The sequence below is a fragment of the Haliotis rufescens genome, unplaced genomic scaffold (assembly GCF_023055435.1).
Source record: "Haliotis rufescens isolate VD_foot unplaced genomic scaffold, xgHalRufe1.0.p SCAF_52, whole genome shotgun sequence".
Taxonomy (NCBI): Eukaryota; Metazoa; Mollusca; class Gastropoda; order Lepetellida; family Haliotidae; genus Haliotis; species Haliotis rufescens.
The window spans coordinates 139,523-151,046 of NW_025964246.1; positions in this window are offsets into that span (position 1 = coordinate 139,523).

An 11,524-nucleotide genomic window follows, 5' to 3' on the forward strand; every position below is an offset into this window, starting at 1 on the left:
GGTAACGCTATGTTTCAGGGCATTATCATTTGCAGAAGCCCGAAGGTCTTCCATTAACTGTCTGACGAAGGAGGGCAGTTGGAAAGATCGAGGGCTTCTGCAAATGATAATGCCCTGAAATAGCGTTACCATTATTATAGCTAAAATGGATGGAATTTGTTATAAAATAAAAAGAAACAACTATATCGGTTTTTGAATCATTTACTGCAATCAACATGAATGTCACTGACCCACTTTTACAAATATGGAAACGTCCTAGATCAAAACCAGATGACGTCACTATAGAACGTGACATTACCTTTCCCATCCTAAGACGTCACCTAACAACAGGCATGATAATCGCCTGTCGTCAAGCAATATGAGGGCTTAATCAAGTTACAGTGGCCGCTGATTTCTGATAACATACGGGCGGTTTAATGATAATACTATCCATTTTAGCTATAAAACCTGATACATATCGCCTTCCATTGATAAATCTTACAGTGGTATCAACACCAACATTTCACTTTGATAACTGAAATGTTTTTTTTGTTGTTCATACAATTTAGGGGAAATAAATATTTAGCGTCATTATGGAGGGGTCACGCACATAATAAGAGATAAAAGTATTGAAAAAATGTTCAATTTTCAGCTTCCTAGAGTGCAGTTCAGTTGCATCTGTAATGAACCATTTTATTCCCACATTGACTGTTACCTTTCTCTTGCTTAGGTTAAACCACTGTTTGCATAACGGTGTGTGATTCAGATATCTCATCCATTACCATCAATCTTGAACTTTTCATTGTTTTTAATAGTCTTACATTTTTCCAGTTCCATAAAAGTTTCTGATCTGTGTGACATAGGCATAAACAACATGTTCTTCACTGTTAATCACATCGTCAACAAACCGTATTGGACTCAATAAGCGACCCGCTCTAATAAGCGCCCATGTCTATATTTGCAAATATATCGGCAAGTGAACAATCCCGATAAGCGCCCCTTCCGATTGACACAAGACTAAAAAATTATTTATTCGTGTAAGATACGCACTTGTGTGTTATACGCACCCTTAAATATTGGCGATTAAATTCTTGAAAAATATATCTCGTGTATAATACGCTCATACTTTTCTTTTATATCATTTCAGGCTTCAGTATAAATCACGAAATTTTCATCTTTCAACTTTTTTGTCACCAAAGTTATATTCTAATAAGCGCTCCCTATTTCTAATTTTGAGAGTGGCCTAGGCGCTTATTACGTCGAATACGGTACTCAGACCTGTTGGTGCTTGTTGGCATATGTTCAAGTTTAACACCCTACCGAGGTGGCCCTTCCATAATGATTCTCATTGTACTGAGTGATAATAAGACACATCATAATATTTAAATATACACTTGACATGTGATGAGAATGAGTTCTGTGTATCATGGAATGGTAAAAAATATTCCTTTGAAAAGTTGAGTGTCGTACATACACAGGTTAGGCAGCTGAAGTGTTGATGCGTTTCATTAAGCAAGGGAGGTAACTACTGTTGTACGCGATAACCAACAGATCCACAGAGCAGTGTTGGCATCAACTTTGATATTGTTAACGATGTTCGGAAAATATTTATACTGTGCAAAGGAAGTTAGGGATCATGAATATTTTTTATGACATTGTGTGCTCAGTCTTCACAACAAAAAATAATCTAAAAAATAAAGAATGATAGCGAACTTTTTTCAGTATACGTCTAAAAACATGGCTTTACAATTGTAATCAAACGTGAAATAATGTTTAAGTAATTTTGTTCTTAAAGTTTATTTGAATATTAGATTGTTACAAACTTTCCAAAAAATCAAGTGGGCAATATTGCTCAGACGATCATTGTGAAGATGATCTGAGACCAGCACATTTGCCTTATTGGGTTAGTTACGATTTCACTGCAAGTAACTTTCAGCTCACTCAGAATATAGGTGAGCTACTTTACCTTGGCTCTATGTTTCTCATTTATACATCTTAAATTTACCCATACTTTTACACTACCATATATGGTAACATATAACTGCTTAATGGAGTTTATTTTTTTACATTTTAACCACTTTTAAGCAATATTTTTAGAAAATATGTCTCATGTATGGTTTCAAAATTGAACCTCAATGCCAAATTTTGGTGGCAGTATCAACAGTAATCAAGTATATGGTTTCCCAGCTCACGCCATGTTGCAAATACTATCCTCCTAACTACATATCAAGATCATACATTATGGCACATATTTTAATTGTTTGGTTTACATTTCTTCTTCAGAAAGTGAGTGAGTGAGTGAGTTGGGTTTAACGCCACTTTTAACAGTATTCCAGTTATATCGCGGCGTGATAGCTTTATGTGGGAGGAAAGCCCGAAGTGATGCAGGTCTCAGACGTTTACCACTTCGGTGAAACCCACGAGCACGGGTATGGTGCTGACAAGCCTAGAAACATAAACGGGGCAAACCCGATTCGAACCTACAATCATATGTTTCTGGCGTGCCCAAGGGACGCAACTCTGCACGGCAAATCGCGGCGCCTTAGAAAACTGGGCCACCCGTGTCCCCTTCTTCAGAAAAGAATGGGACTGGTGGTCAAAAATGAAATCTGAAAAGTGAGATCTGAAAAGTAGTGATTGCCAGGCAAAGAAGGTAAAAAACTTAATGAAAACAAGTGTTTTGTTAAATATTTGAAAAAGAGTTACTTCCCTTCCCCTATATGGGGAATTTGCTTAAATTAATAATGTCAGTTATGAAAAATATTTTTTTGATTATATTCCACTCTTTGTGTCTGATTAACCAAGTAATATATAAAAACACCTTATTACTGTATCTAATATAACGAATATTTTATTAATTGTATTGGCAAAGGTAGTTTGATCTCATATTTACCAAGTTTATCTTACGAAATATTTAAATATTAAATATAAATTATGAAATATCTCTATTTACGAATACTGTATCCGTCTGTTTTTGTCTCACAATCCAGTAACACGAACATTCAGCTGTGTATACGCCCCTCTACTACACTTCTGGGAGTAGAACTTGTTTTATTATACCCCAGTGTCAGAATGATGAGATCTGATTGGTCCACGTGATCTTGATAAAATACTGTGTAACCCGCCTTGGAGGGTAATACATTTCTCAGCGGAGGCATAAATCTCTTATACCCCGCCATGAGCAATACAAGCTGCACGTGGATTTCCTTTGTATTCCGATTCAAAGCAAAAAGCTGCGCGCTTTTTCCGACTCAATGGAAGTCACGTGACATAGCACAAGTTAACCTCAGGTCAATTGAACAGCTGTTTTCTATCAATTTTGAATTTGTGTTAATTCTTTTACAAAGTCACATTAAAACATGTCAGTAAGATTAATTCGTAGCAGGACGACTTGGGGTACCTCCGGCTTGCATAAAATCCCATGTACCCCTCGTGATCTTGCTACAACTTACATTCTACCATAACATTGATGAATGCTTGATTCTGATTGGTTAAAAAGAGGTTTCCTTTTTGCTACGGAAACCCCTTTCAAATATATTAAGCCTTTTCACAAAAAACGTGCGTATGAATACATAGCCTACATATCGATTCATAAAAAATGGCTGCCGATCGATCACCCCCATATGAACTGTAAAATGTATCTATATTTCTTCTACCAACCAGGTCTCTAATACATGCCGAGTCAAGGGCTCTCACGAAATTAATAGACGGCATAGCATCAAATAGAGGAAATATGGTCGTTTGATATCAGATGTTTTGGGCTATCTGGGCCGCAACCCTAACTGCATCGATGATGACATTAAAAGATTTAACGAAGGCATATCTTTTGCATACAAATGAAATGTTTATGAAACTGTTAGAGAAATGTTCTATGGTGACCAGAATCGGAACAATTTAAGCCATTTCCTCATCGATTCAAGTCTGGCATAGACAGAAGATCAGAAAGAAATCCCATTCTAGCTAAGAGTTACATCTCTTGGTATCTCAAGTAAACTGTCAGGATTAATTGGTCCATTGTCCCTGTTTCTGTCCAGAATCGGGAGTGAAGGAAAGCCAGATTAGACACATTTTGTTTTATGATAAATGAATGTCATCGGGACTGTAAATTTGGTCTGTAAAAGAATATGTAATATCTATATACAAAAGAAAATATGGACCGTCATGAATATTTTCGAGCTTTGTACAAGGCACTTATAACCATTACTTTCAGACTATCTAAATGGTGATCAGAGGTACCTGTTACAGCAGGGCCCTTGATGTGGCAAATCATCTTCCCGAGACAAGGGCGTTAACTGACTATATAAGTCCAGTTTCCACCCTTGCCAAACTAGGCCGGGATTTCCAGGCTCGATCGTAGCGCCACCAGTCAGTTAACTCCCTTGCCTCGGGAAGATGGTGGCAAATATGGTCAGGGTTGAAATCCTGAGCAAGTAGCTTTCCGATATTTGGACATCTGCAGTCTCACCATATTCAATGTTCAAACAAATGTTATACTTGAGCATTAACTGTTTGATTGGCATTCTAGAAGTTGGTAAGAAAATGTACAACTTTGTGAATAACAACTTCTGGTTTAGAAGATTGTTGTCAATGTTAATCTGCTGCTTATCACAACATGTCATGCATATATATACAATCTCATTAAAATCAGGTCTTAGTTTTCGCTACTGCCAAACAAAGATCTGAGGACATCCCATTACGGGTCACGTCAGAACGACCTCTCGCGAACTTTGACCGATCAATGAAATGACTGACAAGAAATTGAGATTAACCAATCAGAAGGCGGCTTTATCGAGCTTTACGACACTAGCTTCAAACTGGTGACTACGCTTCGAAACATATTTTGAGGAATTCTCGGTTAAAAATTTTAAAGATGATAAAAAGATCATTTTGGAATGGCTTACAGATGGCCTAGATTGTATGGATATTATCATAAAACTGTCGTTAAATATTTCGAGGTTGCATGATCAGAAAACACATTCCGACTGTCACTTTCATGATCTGGTAAGCGATGCGCTGATTGGTTGGATGAAAGGTCGTTCTGACGTGACCCGTAATGGGATGTCCTCAGATCTTTGTTTAGCGATAGCGAGAACTAAGATCTGATTTTAATGAGATTGTGCATATATACTTCTCATCACTTGGTTGTCGTCACTCCAGCTTGATAACGGCGTAAGAATCGACATCGAAACGTCGCTAAATGCAATAAACCAGACGTTGTTATCGGTAAAGTTGTACGTTTTCTTACTCACTAGTGCGTTGTTGAGAAGAATACAATGTGATATTGTCCTTGATATCGTGACATTATCAGGGTCCTGTTCCACAAAACAATCTTGGCGCTAAAATGATCGTAAGGGGGGTGTTCAAGTGTGAGAGTTACGATCGTCTTAGTGCAAAGATTGCTTTGTGAAACAGGTCCAGAACAATGGACTGACTTCCGTGAAGTTTAGACATTTCACAATTTTTTCTGTTTTTAAATGTTTGTTTATTTGTTGTCACTCAGCAATATTCCACCTATATGAAGGCAGCCTGTAAATAATCAAGTCTGTACTTCACAATCCAGTGATTGATATTGTGAGCAACTATCTCAAGGGTACGATGACATGCAATCACCAAGTCACCACTATTTGGTTTCCTCTTGTGACCAGCATGGGTTGCTGGGGCAATTCAAACACCCAAACTCATGTTTTTTCTTGAATGACAATGGGTAATATGAATACCATTTTTTAGCAGCTCATGAACAGGTAATCTTATTCCTTGCAGCACACTGGTAGCTCTATACTACTCAACATTTGCTAAGGAAAACACCTTCGACTTACGATGACTTTTGGCTCTTACCAAGTGTTGAGTAGTATATAACTGACATGTTCGTCCTTTTGAGAGTGAGTGAGTGAGTTGACATTTCAACCACTTTCAGCAATATTCCATCAATGTCACTGAGTGAGTGAGTTGGGTTTACTGCCGCTTTTAACAGTATTCCAGTTATATTGCGGCGTGTCAGCTTAATGTGGGAGGAAAGCCCGAAGTGATGCAGGTCTCAGACATTTACCACTTCGGTGAAACCCACAACACGGGTATGGTGCTGACAAACCTAGAAACATAATTGGGGTGAACCGGGATTCGAACCCACAATCATAGGTTTCTGGCGTGCCCAAGGGACGTAACTCTGCACAGCAAATCGCGGCGCCTTAGATGACTGGGCCACCTGTGCCCCCCTTCAATGTCACTGCAGGGTACACCAAGAATAGGCTTCACCCATTGTACCCATATGGGAAATAAAACCCGACTTTTGGGATCGACGGGTTAACACCTTACCCACTAGGCTAAATTGAAAACATTTCACCCAGTTTTGATATTGTTGTCAATTAATAAATAACAAACAATGTAAGAAAGGTTACATAAATTTATTTTGAAATTGTTTTGTAATTAAAAGTGAAATAGCTCTAGCATAAGCAGTACCTTAAACATAAGCAATATCACGACTGACCGTGACTGGGGTGCTGATACAAAAATAGTTTTTATGATATTCCAAAATGATCACAGAAAATCAAACTAAAACTTTCAAGACAACGCAAACTAAAATTGTGCAAATGATCAGGGTGCCGTTGTACAATGCGATCTTAGCGCTAAGGTGATCGTAATTCCCATACCTTTACACAGACTTATGGCACTTGTAGCGCTAAGGTGATTGTAACTCCCATACCTTAACATAGACTTACGACAGTCGTAGCGCTAAGGTGATCGTAACTCCCATACCTTAACACAGACTTATGGCAGTCGTAGTGCTAAGGTTGTTTTGTACAACAGCACCCAGTACTATTAAACTATATGCAAGGGAAAGACTGGCCATTTATTATAGGGGGTGATGGGCCGGTGGGATTGGTCTTAGGAGTGTCACATATTTCGCTTATCCACCCACCCCCCATTTAGGCTTAAAAAAATAGTCTTGGTTCTCAGGTACTGCCTGCATCATCATAAAGTCCGCTGCACGTTTCGTTTTTATTTCCATTTTCAAAAAAAAATATGCTAAAACTTAAAAACAATGCGATCCAATATAGCACACAGTTACTTCCCTTCACATGTGCACTGCTTTACTGTACATCTTGTGTTATGGTCATGGCGGCAATAGGAGTTTGTATGCTTGTTTATGTAGGGAGGCCCTTTCCCAGGTTGATGGTACACAACTTTTATTTGGTTTCATATTTGTTTGAACAAGCAAAAAAAAACAAAAAAAACACCGCCCACCCGCACTATATTTTCAAAAGTCATTGCCTGAGAACTAATTCTTATATGTTTTTTAAGCCTTAGGTAATATTTTTTCTTCATCCCCAAAACCCTTAATCTCTTTTCCTCTCCATAATAAATTACCAGTCCCTAAGCATCAATATATGATATTTTTCACAACCTACATAGCATGACAACACAACACGTGAACAATCCTGATGGAAATAAGTTAAGGACAGGCATTCGCAGATTGGTGTTTTGTGTAAAATATGTCTGGTGTGACATGGGTCTTGCGTGTTCATTTCCTTGCCGACTTATCTCTCGTTATCTCATATCCGTTCCCTTATTTCTCACCGTGTGTATACATGTATTACAAACAAAAGATCTACACGCCACGATCTTGGTGTTCATTGTTGTACTCAAAGCATGTATTTTTGTAACATTGTATTTTAACTTGTATAGAAATAAAATAATATATGTCACAATGTTTTTGTGTTTGTTTCACGCAAGCTACAACAAATAAATTACACTTTTCAGCCAATTATATTTCCACTTGCAAGGAAAATGACATGAGAACAAATTATCTTGTCATTATTTTTCGGAAATAACAATATTCTTAAAGCAATTTCATAAAACACACTTTCTATTGTCATATGTAGTCATCTGATTCAATGAAAAAAACATTGCAGGCACTTACAAGCTTGACATGTGCACCCTGCACATTTTTGCAAGGGAGGTAACTGTGTATGAAACTCCCTCGCGTGTACGCTTCACTCTAAGTGTGAGTGAGTGAGTTTGGCTAAAGCCGACTTGAACACTGCACCTTGATATGAGAGAACCTAGAAACAGTCTGGCACAACTAGTTGACACAACTCTGCAAAGCAAATTTTAGAAGCTAATACCAACTTCACTCTGAGAAGGCAGAGGGGAGTGAAGTGAATAAGGGAGAATGTTGCTATTAGCAATCTTCCATCAAAAGGGGGGCACTCCAAGAATGGGGGACACACACTGTACACATGTGAAGAAAAAACCTTTGTTTTCAGCATTTTAAGCCAATGCCTTCACCTCAAGGTTAGCCTGTGAAGTCGTGAAAACATGAACTAATTTGTTGTTTTTCATCATCTTTAATATCTTCTACAAGGCCACAGTCCATAAAACTATCTTAGTGCTAAGATAACCGGTATCCTTCCTTCACCAATTCCACAAAGCTATCTCAGCGCTAAGACAACTGGTATCCTTTCTTCACCAATTCCACAAAGCTATCTTAGCGCTAGAACAAACAGTATCCTTCCTTCACCAATTCTACAAAGCTATCTTAGTGCCAAGACAACCAGTATCCTTTCTTCACCAATTCTACAAAGCTATCTTAGTGCCAAGACAACCGGTATCCTTCCTTCACCAATTCTACAAAGCTATCTTAGTGCCAAGACAACCGGTATCCTTCCTTCACCAATTCCACAAAGCTATCTTAGTGCCAAGACAACCAGTTTTGTCTGAGACATTAGACATACAGTAGTTTCATGATTCTTTCATCTTTTAATAATTTCTCCTTTTACGAACATTTTCTAAATGAAAAAAAATACTCAAACATGTATCCATAGCAATATGAATTGCCCAAACCAGTAAGACAGTTGTTCTACATGTAAATGTTAAATGCAATAAATAAACATGAAAAAGCACACTATTCCGAATTATTACAATCAACTAGGGGTACAAAACTGTGTTCAAATAGCACCAGTTACACGACATTATTGTGAATGTCTACAGCAGCAGAGGGTAAGATTTGCTCTTCACTAGTCTAAACAAATGACTTGAGTAAAATACATACCCAATAACCAGTACAAATCATTGTATACCACCGATATGCATACTCCCCAGGGAGCTGAGAATGGATCAGGTAATGATGTCATGGTCGTTGAGCATCCCCTCTTGTGATGAGCTTTGTAGGTCTAGGTGACATATTATCTTAACTGTGGTATACATTAATTCTATTAATATGAAGTTTATAAGTGAGTTTAGTTTGATGCCCATTTGAACTTATTTTCCGTTATGTCCCGAGAAGCAGACATGGACCATTTTCAGTTGGGTACTGAGTAGGACCCGGGTACCCACAGGACTACCCGGAACCGTTGTTAGTCACGTGATATATTGTCTAATGACAAAAGTTATATAGAACTCTATGGTTATACTACAAGTCACTAATGTTCACGTTTCTTTCTGACTATGCACCCAATCCTTCTGACTTTGTTTGAATAAAGATAAACTTCCGTCAACTTCAGTGTATGCATGATCTGATAGTTTTATGCGTGAAGCAAATAGTTTTTGCCAGTGCTGCAGTCAAACTATTCCCGACCGGACACAATGTACCCAACTCTTTGACCTACAGCGGGTACCTGGGTAGGGTCGGGTAATAGGGGGTGGGTACCTGGGTTGTAAACTTGGACTCGTCCCCGCCCTAGGTAAGACCCACATGCACAAAGCAATGGAGACAATCTTAACAAATAAACATGGGATCGCACAACTCTAGCATGACAAAGGGACACAACTCTGCACTTCAAGGGGACACAACTCTGCACTACAAAGGGACACAACTCTGCACTACAAAGGGACACAACTCTGCACTACAAAGTAAATCAACTTTTACAACGAGGCCACCTGTGCCCCCTAAAGTTTATAAAAAGCGTTCATTAAATAATATACATATATAAGTAAGGATAGGAATTTATGGATGAACAACTTCTTTATTACAATTAAGAGCGACGTTTCGGTGTAGGTTCTAACACCGTTAGAAAGCTTGAGACATATATAAACAATATATTTTTATTAACCTACTAATTGATCTTTTATGACTACAAACTGATCTTTCTTTGGATCCTTCGCCAAACAAACAGTCTGGCCTAAATATCACCTATCCCGGGCACTGAATCTAACAGCAACAGAATATGGTCTCTGGTATTTGGAATAAAACATTAGAAAAGACTGAGCATAGCTCATGCTATTTGCTACGTTCATATGTACTTGGCAGTGGGAGGCATTGTGATGAGAGATAAAATATCCCATGAACAGTGAACACTGTGAACAGTGACACCATCCAAGTGCAATATGACCCGTATCATCGTCATTCGACAAAATATACTTCCCATTGAATGACATTAATTCCTAATATATTTAGACTCTTTAATGCTCCTGTTTATAAATATGATGATGTTGACATCATGGATAATAACATTTATTCATATGATTGAAGGAGGGCTTCTATTTTATTTAATCACTTTTCACGGTCAATATGCCAAGAGGCAGAAGAAAAAAAAACATTTAAAAAATGCCACTGTTTAGGGTGTTTCCTTAAAATAACTCATACAATAAAACCTTTCAAAAAACATGTTAAAAAAGCATATGTTCAATCATTGACACCAGTAGACCTTATGACAGCATTGTCTTAATTCATTCATTTTTGCCAAGAAATAAAAGATATCTTCCCTACCTCCATCCCTGATTTTTAATTTTTTAGATCTCCATTCTATTTTGGTAAATACAATGGACACATTCATCATCCTAGCTTTGAGTCCGGATGACAGGCTGCTAAAAATAGCCGCCCTGTTTTCAATGATTAAAACAAGCATTGTTGCATACCGTCTCCCACACAACTGATAACCTGGTCAGGACATCCCTCCCCAAGCACACACAAGGGTGCCGTTGTACAAAACAACCGTAGCTCTACGACTGTCGTAAGTCTATGTTAATTGGGAGTTACGATCACCTTAGCGCTAAGATCGCTCTATACAACGGCAAGGAAATTGTATTTGAGTACAAAATACAAAACTCCCATTTTTTATTCTTGATATCAGCAAGAGAAATGTTGAGTATTTCTCAAAATAGAATGGAGATATATACTTGAGGACCCCTCCCCCCTAATGTATCATAATGCACAATGAGTGAGTGAGTATTGTTTTAAGCCACTTTTAGCAATATTCCAGCAATATCACGGCGGGGGACACCAGAAATGGGCTTCACACATTGTACCCATTCAGGGAATCGAACCCTGGTCTTCGGCGTGACCAGCGAACACTTTAACCACTATTGCATCACTAAATAGGCTCACAAATATAACTGAGGTTTCGTCACTAACACAAAATCATGGAGATGAGAGAGTGTCATTCTCTCATGAAATACGTCTCTATGGCAGCAGAGCCATGAACAAAAGATCAAATAAGGGACCAGTCATTGATTACAGGGGTAGGTGGGTTTTTAATTCACTAAAACACAGAAAATAATGACCTCCCTAATGTTTGTCATATTTTTGCATGACCCTCCCCATGTCCTT